This window comes from Octodon degus, unplaced genomic scaffold, assembly GCF_000260255.1.
Source record: "Octodon degus isolate 3935 unplaced genomic scaffold, OctDeg1.0 scaffold00060, whole genome shotgun sequence".
NCBI classification, from domain to species: Eukaryota; Metazoa; Chordata; class Mammalia; order Rodentia; family Octodontidae; genus Octodon; species Octodon degus.
Genome location: NW_004524636.1, coordinates 6277703 through 6296332, shown reverse-complemented (window position 1 = coordinate 6296332; position 18630 = coordinate 6277703). Strand labels below are relative to the sequence as shown.

General features: G+C 39.4%; 1 pseudogene; it reads right to left on the bottom strand.

Annotated features, from left to right (window-relative positions):
- Window positions 1–17357, bottom strand: part of LOC101581927 — a 47105-nt pseudogene extending 29748 nt beyond the window's left edge.
- Between the last annotated feature and the right edge of the window lie 1273 nt (window positions 17358–18630).

The window sequence follows — 18630 nt, the reverse complement described above, 5'->3', positions numbered from 1 at the left end:
CTTCATTAAACAGGACAGTAGGAATTCAGCAATGGTTGTTAGATTGCATAATTTTGTTTTCAAGATAGTTGTTCATATTACTAGATATAGCAAGTAAAGTTGGTAAAAAAAATAAAAATTTAAGCATTAACTGTTCCTTTCAATACACCAAGAGAAATCAGCAGTAGAATTATTCCAGCTATCCTTGCATATATATGTATGTTTTCCCTTTCTTCTTTCTTTCATTTCTCCTTTCCCTCATCACATTGTTTCTTTCCTTTGAGAATGATTAAAAGATGCGCTCACACAACTCAACCCAAAGAGAAAAATGTTGCATTGTTATGCAGCTCTTTCAAGTCTAGTGTGGGATTTTAAGCACAACTTGAAGTAGCAGAGGAGTGCTTGACCAAGCTCATGAGAGGCCTGGTATTTTCTTTTGCTCAGCTACTCTGCGTAGTATTGGATGTAGCTCCCAAGGAACTGGACTTTATGTGGCATTTAAATCCATTTTCTGAATAATTTAGGCCTTAGACTGGCAGTGACAACTTCCAAATATCAATGGATTCAATGAACAGGCTTCTATTATTCCCCTTGGCACTGCTGTGGACTTACTTCAGGATCCATGAAGATCTTGTAACATATGTGCAGGACAGTGGAGATCAGGTACCCAGGTAGGAGAAAGAAAGAAAACCACAAGCCATAACAGGTACTTAAATAAAAATAACGTGACAGGAATACTTGGCTATCAACTATGCAACTCTATCCTATTTGAAACTATTCTATCAGCACTATCCACAGATCTTGAAGCCATATAAGCTATGGTGGCAGAGGAGAATATAGGTTCATAGGTTTTGGTAAATTTGTGTCTGCATCTTGACTTTGGCATTTGTTCATTACAAGGTCTTAAACAAGTAATATCCATACTCTGTGTCTCTGATTCCTTTAGAGAGTCAAGTAGACCCTATAACGTTACAGACATAAGCAAAAATACATGTAAAGTTAACCCTTCCAGACAGAAAGTACATATTAAATTTAGATCCTATTGTCACTGTCATTATACATAATAAGAACATGTTAACCATTGAGATGATCTCTCTATCAGAAGAAAAATATACCTCTTTGGAAGTGTGGGATTGAGAACAGTAGTCTATATTCATATTTTTAAGGAAATTCTGATTATTATCCCAGTATTTATTTAATAAAATTCTAAGCATTCATAACTTCAAAGAACTCCAACATAAAAGAATACATGCTTTCACTTCTCAGCAAAGGTTTCAAATTAGTATGACCTAAGGTTCTCATAAATATCTCAAGGCCCAGGTTATATTGTAGACTAATGAATTCTGATTTTTGGGGATTGGCACAGAGGCTTCTGAATTTCTGAAGTCCTTTAGGTGATCCAAATGAGAAGGTAACTGGGAAAGCCACCACTTTTTATGTTTAATCTTTTAGTTTCCTCACTTATTTTTATTTTTTTTTTAATTTTTAATTTTTTCTAAATTTCATGTAGGATTCAGCTTTGAGTCAATCAGGATGTGAACTTTTCTTTTTTTTTCCATAATTTTATTGAGAAACAATAGCAATGAGACAGTTTCAAACCAAATAGGTAGGACAGTTTCAATAATTAACACATTGCATACTGTCTTTCTAGTGGTTAATTGCTGTACAAGATGCAGACACAATATCTTATTTATAAACACTATTAGAACAAATCCCTCTATTCATTAAGAGAATGTAGCTATATATCTATCCTAACCATTTTGAATACACAGGTACAAAATGGACATTCATCTGTATCCCCCCTTTTTTGCTAAATTCCATTACTTGAATATTATAGGTGTGTAAACTCAGCAAAATATTTTAAAAGAGTCCAGTAGTCCATAATAGTATTGGGTCTTCCACTTCACTAGCAATGTCAGAAATTGTTGACCTGAGTCCCCCACAGCTCAACATAACAGCATGGCTTTACTTCTTATACTTTGTTTTTATACTTTTCTGCTGGATGGTTAAGACCAAGATAAGGCAAAACCTATGCAACAAGAGTTGTAGCTTTTGGATCTGATAAGGTCAGTGAAGTCCCCTCAGAATTTATCCTGAGATCCTGTACCTCAGATTATAGATCTTTTGTCAATGTCGCCCTGTGGATAAGTCACGGCCATTGCTTGGCAAATGTGCTTTCTGTGAAAGGCTGAAAGAATGTTTTCTCTCCATGTGACTCTCCTTAGGCACACTCTACATCATTGATCACTTTCCTCTTTGGCCCCATAATTTCCTTGATCAGAAAATTTGGGACATTACTGAGTTACGTGACGTTACAGTACAAGTTCTCATATGTCCTGAGTCCTAATTGACCTTAGAAGGCTAGGGCCAAAATGTTGGCTTTCCTTGTGGCCCTCCTTTTTCTCTAATTTTGGTTTGCATAGTTTCCTCACTTGTAAAGTGAAAGCAATAGCACATCTGCAAAAAGGTGGCCTTTAATATCAAATAAAACATGTGGAAACTGATTTCTACATAGACTGGGTCAAAAATGGTTAATTCCACAAACTCAATTTTCTTTAATGGCTACTTTGAATTATTAGAAATCATTTAGAAAGGAGTGAGTTTTATATGGTTTGAGATAAAAATATTTTATATCTTCTTCTTAAAGTCTTCAATGAATGAGAAATGGTAAGGCTCAAATAATACTGAAAATCTTGATTGCTTTAAAATTTATCTCACATGTCTTTGTTGCTAAGAACAGTGCAAATGTTTATCAGTTCCGACCACAGGGTGAGCTGTGTGTGGGGAGCGCTTTCTGAGAGAAATATCTCATCACGCAGCGCACTATACTTTATTGACGTCAATGTTCTGAAACAATTTATTTGCTGTCTGGCCAAATCAGTGACAGTAAAAGTCTCAGGAACTTTTTCAAGATGTGGTTTGTGGCCAGTGACAAAAACCACGTAATATCCACAAATGTCTAGAACTGCAATTGTTTTTTTAAAGAAAGGATCTACTCGTAAAATAGGTAAAAGGACATCTAAAAAGCAATTCTCTTATAAGAACTTACAATAATTTGTATAGAAATGTTTGCTTTGAAAGCAGTTTCAAAATGGGGGGTATTCAACATCTTCATTCTCATCACATTGTAAATTTCTAGAACTTTCTACCTTATATCCACCTTTGTGATTCATGGCACAGATTAAGTATGTGGCGAATAGAAGCTCAACTGCTTAGAGCCACTGAGTAGACCATCGTTGGCAGGTGATATGAAAGATTTATGTTATAGCATCTTTAAATAACCTTTTAGACTTTGTAAGATAAGAAACTGTAATCCAATGGCATCTCTGCAAATACTTTGTTAAAAGTATCATGTGCTGCTGATGTGGGACAAATTAAAGTAAATATCGAACAAATATTATTTTATCAAATAACCTTAAATATGCCAAATACACATAGGAAATGGAATAATTGGGAAAAGACTATATCATATTTGAGGAGATTAAACAAATATATTATTGATAAATTTGGGCAAGTTAGACTACAAATTCAAAATTGGTAGACTGCTGGCTATACTTCTCATTAATCTGATAGTCATAGGTTATGAAATTCCCTATTTGTATATAAAATACACAAGCTTGATGCAGAATATTTTTTTTCAGAACTGGGGATTGAACTCAGGCCCTTGTGTTTGCCAGGGAAGCACTTATTCCACTGAGCCATATTCCCGGCCCTTGATACAGAAATTTAGATTGCACCATTAGTGGACATTTCATTACAGATTTGTATTTCCTCAAGCTCAGAGTAAACAATAAATAAATTAGGATTTCTAACACTATTACAGCCTGTTTCTGAGGCATAGTATTGATAACTTATAAAGTTATCAATACTATGTGAAATTTTTTTTTTTTTGCTTCACATTGACATTAGCTTCAACTTCCAAAAGAGAGGATATTGAAAATAGATTCTTCTCCAAAATTTGGAGTGAAAACAATGCATGCTGAAGAATAGTCTCCTCATTCCAAACAATTCTCTTGTAAGAACTTATAATAATTTGTATAAAAATGTTTCCTTTGAAAACAGTATTGCGTCATCCTGAGAAGAATAAATGAATACTTTCCCATCCTTCTGGGACAACAATTACTTAGAAATGGTGAGTTGCAGGAAATAGAGACAGGTGTGTTGGGAATGATGGAGTGAGGCTGTGGGGTAAGCAGAAATTCTCCCACAAAATAGGCACTCAGAAAAAAATCTGCTTTCTTACTTACAGGTTTTCTCCTTTTCATTTTTTATATTGGATACTCACAGACCAAGTTATTTACATTCATGGTGGGGCTCATTTTTCAGACAATGTGGGATGATGTTCAAGACTCGACACGTAATCAATGGTAAGACCAGTGCTCTGGCTAAGAGTGTGGAAATATTCACTTTGAAAAGGCATATCATAAATCAGAGCATGAGAATCACATTAAAGTATATGTCAGTAAAACACAAGCCTTGTCCTGAAAGTTGACACTTGACCTGTAATACTTGTGTATGACAATTATTTTCTGCTGCTCATATGTAAATCTGAGTCCCTTTTATATATGGATAGAATTTAGAAAGTCATCCTTCTCTCAGTTAAGTTTAGTTTTCTCTCACTGGTAAAGTTTAATAACTAAAATTTTCAGTGTGCTTGTGACATTCATTGCTGTTATGAAGCTGGCTTGTGTGACCGTCCTCAAGCTCCAGATGGTATTGAAGTCAGTCATATCAAACTCCTTTAACCTTCCATTGTTTTCCATAATTAACCTGTCTTGCTCGCACTTAAAAATGTATTCAATATTGAGATATTGTAGAGGAACTTTACACCTTTTTTATTGCATTGCTGATTTGGATTTTCATTCATAATTAAATCAGTTTTATTTTAGAAGGAAGAGAACTAAGTTAAATAAGGGAGATTTTTCCTCTGAATCCGACTTGTAGTCAACTATATGATTAAGCTTTAATCACGTTGGTAGGCTACATGTTGTAGGTCATTCGAGTTGCCTACTATGGTGGAAACAGAGAAGATGCCTTGGATTTGCATTGTGGATGATTTACCTTTACACATATGGCTTTGATGATTTATTAAGTGTCACTCTACCTAAATAGGTATAAAATAAGACTTAAAAACCAATAGGCATTGCAAAGCACTTTTTTGAGAGCAGCAGATGGGTGTAAACTGGGACTTAAGGAAATCCCAAGGAAGACACAATGTGCTTGTATAGAGATAGAAAGATGAGAAGAATGTAACAAAAAGCACATAAACACCGAGGTTTCCTGACGGTAGCAGTGACCTGTAGGAGAGGATAACTCCTCTCCACTGTGACTCACAAGAGCCTGGCTTCATGTACTCTGATATTTCTTTTTCGTTTCTTTTCTTTTTTTAATGTATGCAATACAGGGTCTCACTACACAGATCAGACTTATAGTGATCCTCCTGATTTCAGCCTCCCAAGTGTCGGGATTACAAGTGCACGCCACGACCCCAGTCTCAGTCAATGTCTCCGCATGCCCCGGGGGCGGGGCAGGCACAGCACACCAGGGATTGAACGCTGGTCCCTGTGTCTGCCTAAGCAGGCATTTTAATCTGCTGGGGTATGTGGCTGGCCCTGCTGACCTTTCTTTCTGGTGAACTTTTAGCACAGCCTGCCCAATGTCAGGCACAGCCAACCTGAAGTCCTTGAAAATTTAGGTTGAAAGTTATGGTCTCAGCAGAGACCATAGCTCCTTCTTCCTGGGCGGAGGTGCTTATACAATGTGTATTCTATACTGCATGCTGGCTCCTTGGCCACGAGAGGAAGCTACAGATGCCCACAGCCATCACCTGTTGGATGAGTCATTCTTGATTAGCTCGCGGTCCTTCTCTGCCCCCCATCTCCCCGTGGTTGCTCCCTGGGATATCACCACGCTGGACATTTCTTCCATCTCAGTGTTGGCTTCTGGGGCACGCACAGAAGGACAAGCAGCAGCCTCTGCTGCCTCTGCAAGCCATGCTGCTTTTTTTTTTAAATTAATTTTCTTTAGAAACAAATAGCAATGAGACAGTTTCAAAACTGATTGGTAGAACAGTTTCAATAATCAATGCATTGCATATTGTTCTTTGTAGTGGTTATTCAGAGAAGATGAAGACATGATATCCTGTCCAAGCTGTCCTGGGGCATGATCTGCTGTGGCTGACTTTCTTAGTGTCATAGATTCCCCTCAGCTCTTCCTGTACATCCATCCCTAATCTCTCTCAGAGTCTCTGCCCCTGCATTTACCCCATCACTGCTTCCAAAGCTGTCTCCTTTCCCCATCACAGCATTTAACATCTACTCAGTTTAATGATGTCTTTTCCAAAATTGATTCATTTCGAGAAGCTTCCCTTCACATTCCTTGCCACACTGGTTTCTACTTTTATATGCTTTCCTTTTAATGGATCCTCACTAATTTCAGTGTGGGTTATAATGACACACACATGAAGATATATGAACGTCTTCCCCAAAGGAGTATAAAATTCTAAAAGAACAAATATCATTTCTACTTTACTCACTATTTTTTCCTCAGCTCCTCCAAAGTGTATGTTGACTATTGAGGGAATAAGTCCAGTATCAATAACCAGAAGGCCAGGTTTATGTGGATGTTTATGTGTATTTATTTGTTGAATTTTATTTGATTAAAATTTTTAGCTTTACAGATTGTTGACTAGTATTATTCCTTTTAGATGAGATTTCTGGATTTAAAATTCCCTTACGTACACCATGACAGGACTGAACCCCTCCATCTACATATTCTACTTATGAAGTGCTGGCTGGGGAAGTGGTGTACTCTGGAGATGTGGGCTGTTACAGTGACTATGATGGGTGGGACCCAGACAGTGGATGTCAGAGAAGGATGGCATCATGTGTCAGCTTGTGGAGTGACACTGAATTGGAGTTGGGCATTGGAAACCAAAATTCCCCCTCTGCATTTTGCTGATGAGCTTTAGATGCTTTCCTGTCTGGAGCTTGGTTCTTTTCTTAGCACTGTGCTACAGAACTACTCAATCAAGGCTTAAGCCACATAGCAGAACTGACATGTAAGGATAGTGTCTATCTTTAGTCTTCTAGGGCTGTTCCTGGCATGGTTCAATTAATAGGTAGAGACTGTATTTGAAGAAAAGTGTAGATGACAAAGAAATTGATAGCAGAATGTTTTGATGTCCTAATGGAACATGGTACCCACACAAGTGAGACATGGTAGGCTTATATAAATAGGGAAGGATGTGAATGATGCAATAACAGTGGGAGGCACATCTGTTTCTGATGTTGCTAATTCTGCTTTACAAGCAGAGAGAAGTGCATCAGAGTCCACTTAGTGGGATATCAGAGACCTAAGATTTTTTTTTTCATTAAAAATATGAATTAAAAAAATGGGAATAAAATATTTCATAAATGAAAAACTGCAAGGTTCACCAAAGTGTCCAATTAGAGTAATAGCTAAGGAAATGAAATGAGATGTCACCTCATGCTTGGGTGAATGACTGTGTTCAAATAGGCAAAATAGAGCAAGCATTGGCAAAGATTTGGAGCAAAAGGAACACTTGTCTGCTGTGGATGTGCATACAAATTCATGAGCCATTATGCAAAAAAGGACTGCTGTATGACCTAGAAATCATACTTCTGGGTATATAAAATGCAATTGTTACATTGAAGAAACATTTGCATGTCCATGTTTATTTGAGCAGTATTCACAATGGCTGAAGCACGGGATCCGAGTGTCCATCAAGAGATCGAGGGATCATGAAAGACGCCAGGCGTACAACTGAGTATAATTCAGCCAGAAAATGACAACGGTCCTGTTCTTTGTGACCCTATGGATGGGCCTGGAGAACTTTATGCTGAGTAAAATGAGCCAGGCATCAAAAGACATTTCATTATCACCCTCTCATGTGACAATTAAGGAAGTGGATGTCACAGAAGGGGAGAATATAGGGTGGTTACCAGGGGCCGGGGCAGTGGTGGGAATCTGCTGATCCAAGGTCAGAAAATTTTAGTTAGATGGAAAGAGTAAGTTCAAAAGAGCTATTGCATGGCGTGCTGGCTCCAGTTAGCTAGACTACAATGCAATACAATATAATACAATACAATACAATACAGTACAGTACAATATGATACAACGCAGTGCATTACAATACAATTATTAAGAAGTGCTATGGCTGGCCAAATGGCTCAGTGGATTAAAGTTCCTACAAGCAGGCACAGGGGCTGAGGTTTTGATCCCCAGGCCTGCTGAGCTGGCCCTGTCCCCAGGGTGCTCTGAGAGGGTGATTGAGACTGAGCGTGGTGGCACACGCATATAATCCCAGCACTTGGGAGGTTGTCAACAGGAAGATCACTATGAATCTGATATAGTGGTGAGACCCTATAGACCCTGCAGACCCTTCCCTAAAATACACACACACACACAAAAAAAAAAAAAAAAAAAAAAAAAAAAACCAAAAACAAAAACAAGAAGTGCTGAGGATAAATTGTGAATATCCTCACTAGGTACAGCAATTAGCTTGATTTAGCCTTTATACAATTTATTTATTTATTTATTTATTTATTTATTTTTTCAAAGTTTTATTGCCAAACAGATAGCAATGAGACAGTTTCAAATCAAATCGGAAGGACAGTTTCAACAAATACTTTATACAATTTATATATATTTCAAAGCATTAGGTATATCAGAAATATAGTCAATTTTATAAATGGTATGCATACCTTAATTTTAGATATTTATATAATAATTATCTTTGATTTCAATATTGAATTCCAAAATAGCTTCTGAAAATTCCTATCAAAGTGTCTTGAGAGATAGTATTCTGACATCCCTACTGTTGACTCTTACGAATTTACCCTCTTGGCGTGGGCATGCATGTCTTAGCTTCTTGTAACCATATAAATGAGACACAGCACCTCTTCTTCCCTATGCTTCTTCACACCAAATTTGTATGGAAACATAATCCACACAGCTAATGGTATAATGCAATCCATGCTTGAAGCTTGTGCCCTAGAAATCTCCAGGTACCTGCAACAAAGTAACAAAATTGCTTCCTACTTTTCTATTTTGGGTAAACAATTACCTCATTCTGGATTTTGTTTTGTGTATGCTGATCAAGTCCTTGTGCTCCGAGCAGTTGTCTATGATCAGCTGCACCAATTAAGGACTCAGTCCCCTGGGCTGGTAACCAGAAGAGCAGGGAGACTCAGAATGAGCCCTTGGGGAAGCACTCACGTGTCCAGATGAAATTATAGTCTTGGTAGAGAGGATACCTGGTTTTTTTTTTTTTTCCTTCTTAGAGAAAAAGGAACCTTAAGGGAACTGAACACCTGGTGAAATGGCTTGCTCAAATTCATGTAGCTATTTTTTTTTTCATTCCTGTAGGGGAATTAGTAGAGTGCTAAAGGTTTTAAAGAATTCAGATGAAAAGCCATCTGTTCCCTGGGCTTTGTTCAATCTCAATTTAAGGATGGCTTTGGAGATTTCCTATTCCCTAATTAATTCCTCTAGATGAGCTTGTGGAGTTGGCTCAATTTATTTTTTGAGAGACGGAAAAAAAATGCTGCCATCAATTAGCCCTTTGTTATGTTGTGACTGAGATGGAAATAGCTTTTTGCCAAATGGAGTGAGGAGCTGAGAGATGCTTGTATTTGCCATGGCCAGGTGTCCTTTGTCACTAGGCTGGGCTTTGATGTAAGTACCATTCTCTGGGCCTTTCAAATAATTGGAGAGAAAGCACCAGGCCTTGTAGAAATCTGAGGACTATCTACCCTGAATCACAAAGCCAAGGAAACCAAAGCATTGAATAGAAGTCATATTTTAAAGAGTGTAGTTGTTCAAAGTTTTTTTTTTTTTTTTTTTACATTCCCACTTGCAATGCATTTTAGCTAAAAACTCCTAGGGCAAACTTCTATGTGGATGAATACTAGGCATCAAGCTAAAGGGTCAAACAGGGCAGGAAGAAAGTGATACAAAGAAAAAGAAAGTGGGAAAGAAAAAAGAGAGAAGAGGGGAGAAAGGCAGAGAAAGGGTGTCTCTAATACATGGATTATGGCTTCAGTGAAGTGAAAATTGTGTAAAATTGTAAGACTACCTCCTAAATTCTGTTTCCTCTTAGAGCTTTAAGCCAAGGGATTGTGCAGAAATGCTCATTCAAGGATAGATGCAAAGAAGTTTGAGCACCTTTCAAGAACAATATTACATTGCGTTGCGTTGCATTGTGCTGCATTACATTCTATGGTACTGAGAGTCTCAGTTCCACAGGAGGTTGAAGTGAGTACAGTCTAATGCCTTTCTGAACAGCTCACTGAAAGACATGACTTTCACCAAAAATGATCTGGGTGTATTATTTTAAGAATATTTGCTATTTAGTATTAGACTTTCATCTTCTGATATTCCTATTCCTGAATCCCTGAGTAGTTCTGTATTCCCAGCCCTGTCTGTCTGCCTGAAATCATAGTTTGCTTCTTTGTATACATAAAGCTTTGAAGTTTAGTGTTGTAGGAAGAAAGAAGGGTGTGAGGTTGGGGATGCATCTTATGCATGAGGAGAGCATGGAAAACCTGAGTCTTTTTGTCTGCGTGGATTGTGGGAAGGAGAAAGACACTGGAACGCAAGCAGAGAGAAGGGCAGGTCTATACCAAGCATTTACACTTCAGCCTCAAATCTTCCAACAAATGTTTTAGTCAGATCAACTGAAAAAGAAACAAAACATGACTTCATTTCCTGTTTGAGATTTTTGAAGAGGCGGGCTCCCAGAGCATGCTGGGAATGGGGGGGGTGCTTAGATGCCAGGCGGTATAACTGCAGTTGGTGTGTGTGCAGACAAGTGGGATATGCAGCCTCTGGACTTTCCCTCGTGCTCTGCAGCAGAGTGGAAGTGGTTGTTAATGACACCAGTGAGAAGAGAGGGGTTGAATTGGCATAGGCCCTCCATCCCCTGCCCTGTAGCTCAGAGTTTCAGGGTTGATTGCCTGACTGGGATTGTGTTGAAGTCATGGGAAAATGCTGTAATAGGGGACACAGGTGACCAGCAAGAGTCAGGGAGACCCTGTTCAAAGAAAGAATACCATTCAATTGATGAAGGCCATGAAGCAAACTCCACAGTCAGGAGTAGTAGATATCACAGAGACACTGGCCAGGCAAGCAAGGAAAAGGCAGACACAGGACGCTAATATCATAAAGGCTCATGCATACTCACACAGCATAACAACATTTGATCACCAACCCACACACTTATGTACACACACACACACACACACACACACACACACACTACACAGCATAAGAAATGTCCCATTGTAGGGGAGAAAGGGAAGAGCTGGAGCTCTGAAAGCTGAGTGGATAGTGCCTCTGTATAATTAAAGGGAAGGGGATACCCGTCTGGATTGCATTAATTTAATGTAATAAATTATGGACCAATTACAGGAAAGCATCATTCCAAATGTTACATTGCTTTTGCACTTCGGTATGTAACATAAGGAAATCTGTGGTTCCATACCATGGGTTCAATTCAAATATAGCAGAAGTAAGATCAAGAGAAATAAAAGTATTTGGAAGGAGTGTGTTCAGGTCTTTAATGGGGGGAAATGAATACTTTCGAAAATTTTCCTTGGGAAAATTTCATTACTGCTCAGTGTCTTAAGGTGAAATTCCAACTCTTTTTCCACTAGTCTCTAGTAGTGACAGCAAGCCCTTTAGGGACCCAGTGTCCACTCCGCATTCCAAGTCCCACTTACTTGTTGCAAAGTGGCAACACTACAATTAAAACTAAATACTGAGGCTTTTCTTTAGAATAAACAATTCATATTTTAGAAGAAAAACACAATAACAGAGCTCTCAGAGTTTTCATGAATGGGACAAATGTGTGCCACAGATTTGGGCTCACTGCTCTATATCTTATCGGACCTGCCTGCTACTTGTCTTTCTTTAAGGGCATTGCTGCCCCATGATCACCTCCTCTGCAGGGTCTCAAGATGTAGAACTTTTTTAAAAAATGTATTTGGTACAGGGTCTCACTATGCATCTTGGAATCATAGTGATCTTCCTGTTTTCAGCTTCCCCAGTGCTGGGATTACAGGTGTGTACCACTATACCCAGACTTTGTGGCCAGCTCACCATGCCTAGGGGTGGGGCTGGTGTGACATGTGGTATTGGGGATTAAACCCTGTTCCCTGAACTTACCTAAGCAGGTGCTTAGTCTGCTAAACTATCTTGCCAGCCTGAGATACAAAACTTTTGTCTGTCTCCCCTAACTCCTTTGCTCTAGGTATTGAATACACTACTGTTTTCTTTACAGGCCTAACATTCATTTCCTGCTGATAGACAGGCAGCCTGTTACATCCCCTCCTCCACTAGCAAATCTGCAGGCTGAAAAACTCCTCACACAGCTACCAATGCCAGAGACCAGTCCTCAAGGGTCCCCCAGTGGGCACCTGTTACCCAGTTGGCATCTAATCATACTTATTGACCTTTTGCAAAAATAGTGCTTTTAAATGCCCAAAATAAAATATCTAAGCAAACAGAACCAATTCAACTTAAAAAATGCTCATAAAAATATTAGGAAAAATAGTTTTGACCTATATGTTTTCATTTTTAGTGTTCTTCGTGACAAAATGGTAGGAATGATGAGCTTTATAAACTTCGTAGTGATGACAAGTGTAAAGGATATTTGGGTCTATCTAACAGTTGTGATATAAAATGAAAACAACAACTATTTCTCTTCTGTGATTTTAAGTTGTTTTAATCCTCCTGTGGTTTGTTGTCCACAAACATTATGGAAGGAAATGTGATACTTTAGTATTAGTTATTGAAAATTCAGATGTAATACGTTTATCAATCCAAGTTCATGATGGCAGGTGAAGAATGTTTTCATTTCTGCTTGTTTTATCTGCCTTTGAAATCTGGTATTAAATGTTTTCTCTGCCTATATCATGCTTTTAACACTATATGGATAGGGACCATATGTCTCTTTATCATACTAGGATTTCTACAAGATTATAAACTTCATACAGGGAGGTCTATCTGGTTATCATGCCCCCATGTTCAACAGAATTGAAAACCAGGAGAAAGTTATTCGTATATAACTGTGGCATTAATTTGATTTTTTTTGTCTGATTATATGCTTGAGATTATGACTAATCTTACTCTCAATTCCATAAAACATCACAGTTTTTATAGTTCTGGATATATAAAGCAAATATTCTATTTGCAAAATTCTGAAAATGAAAACAAAAGAATTAAAATGTTCTATGTTACTTTCAAGGGTTCAAATAAACAATACTCAACAGATATCTACTTACTGGCACAGTGTATTATCAATGTATTACATCAACAATCTGAACTATGGGCATGTGTTTGTCTATCATAGCTCAAAAGGAGAGAGAGAAAGACAGAGAGAGAGAGAGAGAGAGAGAGAGAGAGAGAGAGAGAGAGAGAGAGAGAAGAAAACTGGGACAATGGGACAGAAAGATCGAGTGTGTTTACTAGTGAAAGTTAGGGATGCAGGCATAGCTAGTGGTAAAAGGGAAGGTGCACTTACAGTGACTAACTTCTCTTATTCACAGAGTTTCTTGGGACATGGGACAGAGTGTGCAAAGTGTGATAAGGTGTCCCTTATGGGGCCTGGAAATGCAAGTGGCCACATTTGTTCACTATAACAAACAAGACCTAAAAACGAAGGCAGTGAGCTAACTGTTGGAGAGCTTAGTTTCAGAAGCTGAAGCCATTAGTTATGAAAATATTTCTTAGAACTGAAAGGAAAAATTATGGTGAATTTTTTAAGAGTGGAAGCCAAGATCATTTTCCATGAAAGGAAACCTGAAGATGAAAAGGGACGAACTCCTCAACTTTGGTCACAGAACTGCTCTTACCTGAGCAGGTGCTGGACTCCATGCTCTGCCCCATCTGCAAAGCTGCTCTGAGAGCCAGGGGCAAGGGGGAGAGGTCTGTGGTGAGATCTGGGTGCTGAGTTCCCTGATGTTGGGTGCTACACACAAGAGGCACCTAGTCAGCCAAGCCTCCCTGATTCCACGGGTGCATATGTTGTGCCTGAGTTGGAGTGATAGCACTTAGCCACACACACAAAATTGTTATGGATAAAGGGAGAAAGGTCTGCAGAGGACAATACCTATATTTCTGATCTTAAGGCACTGGGCACAGTGGCATCCTATGAACTTGAAGGCAGAGCTTGAAAATCTTCAAATCCATCAGAGAAGGATACTTTGTAGCTCTATATATTATTTTCCACGAATAAATAAGATGGTAATTTGTAAAGGATTTCTCAAATTATGTGGTGATATTACGAAGGGATAATCTCGAGAGCCTAGTGATAAAATGCTGTGGAAGGTCCTGAGTGGTCATTAGTTCTAGCAACTGGCCTACATTCTGCTGGAGCTGTTCTGTGCTACCAGCTCCAATACAGAGTTTAGTTGGATTTTTCAATATCAATAGAACAGGGAAAATCCAGATTCCTTTCTCTAAGTCCCTGGCCTCATGACAAGCTTTTAGACATGCTTTTGTGGTGAGGGGGATTAAAATATTGCTAGCTTTGTTTTGAAATTGTGACACAGAATGTGTTTTTGGAATCTTTCTGAGGTGGTTTGGGCCATCAGCTTGCCTGGTAACCACAGCTTCTAGACTAATCCAACTCAGAGATGGGGAATTTCCAAAGACTATTAGCAGGGGGCCTTGGTTTATGTAATGCTGTCTGTTCCGGTTTGCAGCTCGCCTTCTAACAGGTGAGCAGGGCTTTTCCATAATTGGCAGGTGGGGGAGACTGGGATGCACCTCCTGCCAGCAGAATCAGAGTGAATCTCCTATGCCAGAGCTTCTTCAAAAGTAGTGCTTGCATGCATCAGGCATGTTCTGGAACACTTGCTGAATAGCTCAGTCTAGAGAGAGGTGTTTCCAACCAAGTGCTGCTGCTGCTTCTAGTTCACAAGCCATACTCCACATGGTAGGACTTTAAAGAAAGATGGTGTGCCTGTCCATGGTGGGGCAGTGCCATGTGCTTCCAGAGCTCTCAGAATTTCTGAGTTTCTGGTCCTTGGGGACCACTGTAGTGATGTCAAATAGAGAAAATGCCCTCAGTTGTCATAAACGTGCCTGGATTTGTGTATTACCTCTGGATAATTTTCTTCATGGCATTTATGGCGCTGTCTTAGATATCAACTGTGTTTCTTTTCTGTTGCTCAATTGGGTTGGGAGGTTTCATTCATTTGATTTTTATTTTAGCTGCTTGTTGTCCTTTTTATTACTATGTGGAAGCTTTGGACATTTGTGCCCACTCACCATGTAGGCTTGCTGATAACCTTTGGAGGAGGAATAAATATTATGCATCTTCAGGTTAAATTAATTACATGGCTCTTATTCAGAAAATTGCTTACTCAAAAAGAAAATTTAAAAATGAAGAGTGGACATTCAGCTGGGTGTGATGGTGCTCATCCATAATCCCAAAACTCTGGGAGGGTAAAGCAGAAGGATCAGAAGTTCGAACTCATCCTGGAGTATGTAGGGACTTATTGAGAATTTGTCTCAAAAACCAAACCAAACCAAAATAAAAAAAAATAATAAACAACAACAACGAATAGCTGATGATGAAGTCCAGTTCCAAAACTCTGAACTCAAGTCCAAGTAGTTCTTTAAAAACATATATTCAAGGACAAAGCAAATAAACTGAAGTTGGTGACATTGTTTCCTCCTTATTTCTCCTGCTGCTCAAAATTCAGAACTGCAGGGGGTCCCTAATCCTAACACCAGCTCCAGAGCAGGAAGGCACAGGAGTTGGCCTAAAAAGCTTTTAGATCAGAATCAGTGGACTTTAGGTGTAAAAAAATTAGAATTTACACCTTTCCTCCTGTGTGGCAAGCTATGCTTTTGAAACCTGAATGGATCTTATCCAACTTCTTTCAAACATGTCATCATTTGAGAGTCATCTTTCTTTTCTCAAGAATAGGATTTGGCTCTTTCTCAACATAGAGACCTTTCAAATGTTGCTGAGTTTACAGGCGTTGCTGCACCAGCCTTCACCCCTCCTAATCCGGGTGGTGCTCAGCAGCAGGCTTCCAGATCCCCGGGGTTTTTCTCCAAGAATAGTTGAGGGGAAAGCTGCATCCTTGCAAAGCTCATTGCTACATTTTTGTGCAGTTGTTAATCAGAAAGCAAAAGGACATTTACCAGGGCCTTCTGTTTGTGCATAAAATAAAAGCCTTGTGGTCATGAGTTGCTTTTGTGGTGACCAAAATTGAAACTCAATGGAAGAGAGGGCAGAGGGATTTTTAAACTGTGTATCATTACATGATAAATCTATGTGAACATTTGTTGTGCTTGCATTTATTTTCTGTCTACTCCACTCAAAGGTGATGATCCATTTCGGTTTTTAAAGTTTGGTCCTCCACTCATCAGCCATTTTCCCCTTTTCAATGATTCCAGCTTCTAGTGAAACAACAGAAGAGTTGAATCATAAAGGAAGAGTCCAAAAAAACTTTTATTTGTTTGAAGGAAATTCTTTCCATGTGTTCCTGCTCCTTCCTTTGCTAATTGGGGTCATGTGCTTTCCCTTAGTCATCTGCCCCGGATGGAGAATGGCCAGGGTCCTCCTCCCCTCACCACAGAAAGGTCTGGAGGTCTCCAAGTGGTAACTGAAGACTGCTGGACTAACCACATCCTACAAAAACTGTAATAGCTGCTTTAGGCTGAGTGGTTCCCCTGGAATTTGAGGCTAGGAACAGAAAGAGAGCCAAAGACTAAAAGGTTTGCAAGGCAGGGTGTGAGTTGATTGAAGGGGGAAGGAAGAGAGAGGGCAGTGCAAGAAGGAATCAATAGCTAGAGTAGGAAGGATGAGCAGGAGGAAGCGAGGCAGCTCCTATATGAACTGTTTGCATACATCAGCACACCTGGGGAAAGGCAGCACTATATTAAGGATGGGCTTATCAGTGCTCTTGAAAATAAAACCATGTTTCTGTTACACGAAAGGAAGGTATGGCGTCTAACAGAATTCACCTAGGGTTCGTTCCTAGCTTCTAGATGATCCACTCCTTTAAAGTTTAGGGGGTTTATGTGACCCTCTTATAATCCTCTCTTTTGTTGACTGTGGATATAGCTCAGTGGCACAGCATCTGCCTGGCAAGCGGGAGGTCATGAGTTCAATTTCTGGTACAAAGTGAATTTCTTTTCTTTGGTGTTTGGGAAACTGAGACAGATTATCTGCAAGGCAAGCTGATTTCTCAGTGCTTTCTCCCTAGAGATCTTGGAAAGTCTCCCTACCTGTGCTTTCCATTTGGAAGTCCTTCCAGGTGTCTCTGGTACACTTCGCTGCAGTTTTCTGGTGTTGATATCGCTTCTGAGTCTTTGTCATTCTTAATGAACTCCATCTACTTTTTTTCTTTTAGTTTTTGCTTCTCTTGGGCAATTTAAAAAATATACCTATGAATTCTTTTGCATTCTCACTGGCTCCATATCCCCTCCCTCTGAGTCTAGGTGGACCTCGAATTGGGTCAATCAACAGAGCACAGCCAAAGGGACACTATAGCCAGAGCCCCAGAGCAGTAAAACCACATCTCACCCATGCGTCATGAAAGACCACATGGACTTAGCCTGGCTTCCTGGTCAGATTCCCTCTTGAAACCCCAAGATCCCTCACCCATCATTTAATCAGCTTGAAGCCAGTGTGTTTTGGACGCCACATAGAGGTGTGTACTGCAGTTGACATTCATTGCTGACTCTGAGCTTTAGCTCCCAGGACAGACAGATAGATATGTGGGGTGTTGTAATGGAAGAGAACCCTCCCACTTAGCTGTGAGAGTTATCTCAGCTGAGGCTCCAGCCCCTCGTGAGTGGAGACAATCCACAGCTGTTATGCTTCTCTGTGAGTAGAAGACAGTGCTTGTAGTTCAACGGCGCTGGGCATTTGGACAGTTTGCAATGCAGAAATATGAAACTTGGTTGCACTAGAAGAGTGCCTAGAAACTACATTTTTCAATGGCTTGAGGTAATTTCAACCAATAAGCAGTGTGTGGGTTCAACGTAGCACACAAACCCACAAATTTCTCTTGTCTGTGCACCAGACAGTGTCTTGTGTGACTGTGTTACTTTCTCACTTCCAGATCCTGACAGGTACCCTTAAAATGTCTCCAGCAACTACCTGCAGATGCCAGCTTCTAGGTTCTAGAAACAGCTTTCTGCCCTTGACTTTTTGATCACAAGGGACATAGAAGTTCTGGGTAACTGTGAATCTCTGGATAACCTTATTGACCTGTTATGTGCCTCCAGCACTTTTTGAACTAGTTTTCAATAGTGCATTTCTCTGTTGCATTTACTTGACTGGATCCAGGGTGATTCAGGTTGCAAATTGTTTACACATTTAGCTGAACACAGGACATAGGCAATAGGTATAAGCTGATTGGTTATTAAATAGAGATCAATTTGCAGAAGAATCACCAGAGTGTGGTGGGGTTGGAGATTCATTTAAATTATCCGGTTACCCTTCTGCACTTCTAACATAGTGCCACCTGGAAATTACACTTGGGCATAATTTTGAAGGAACTTGAAGAGTGACAAAATTTTTATTTTTATTTTTTAATTTTTATGTATTTGGTACAGGGTCTCACTACGCAGCTCTGACTCATAGTGAACCTCCAGTTTATA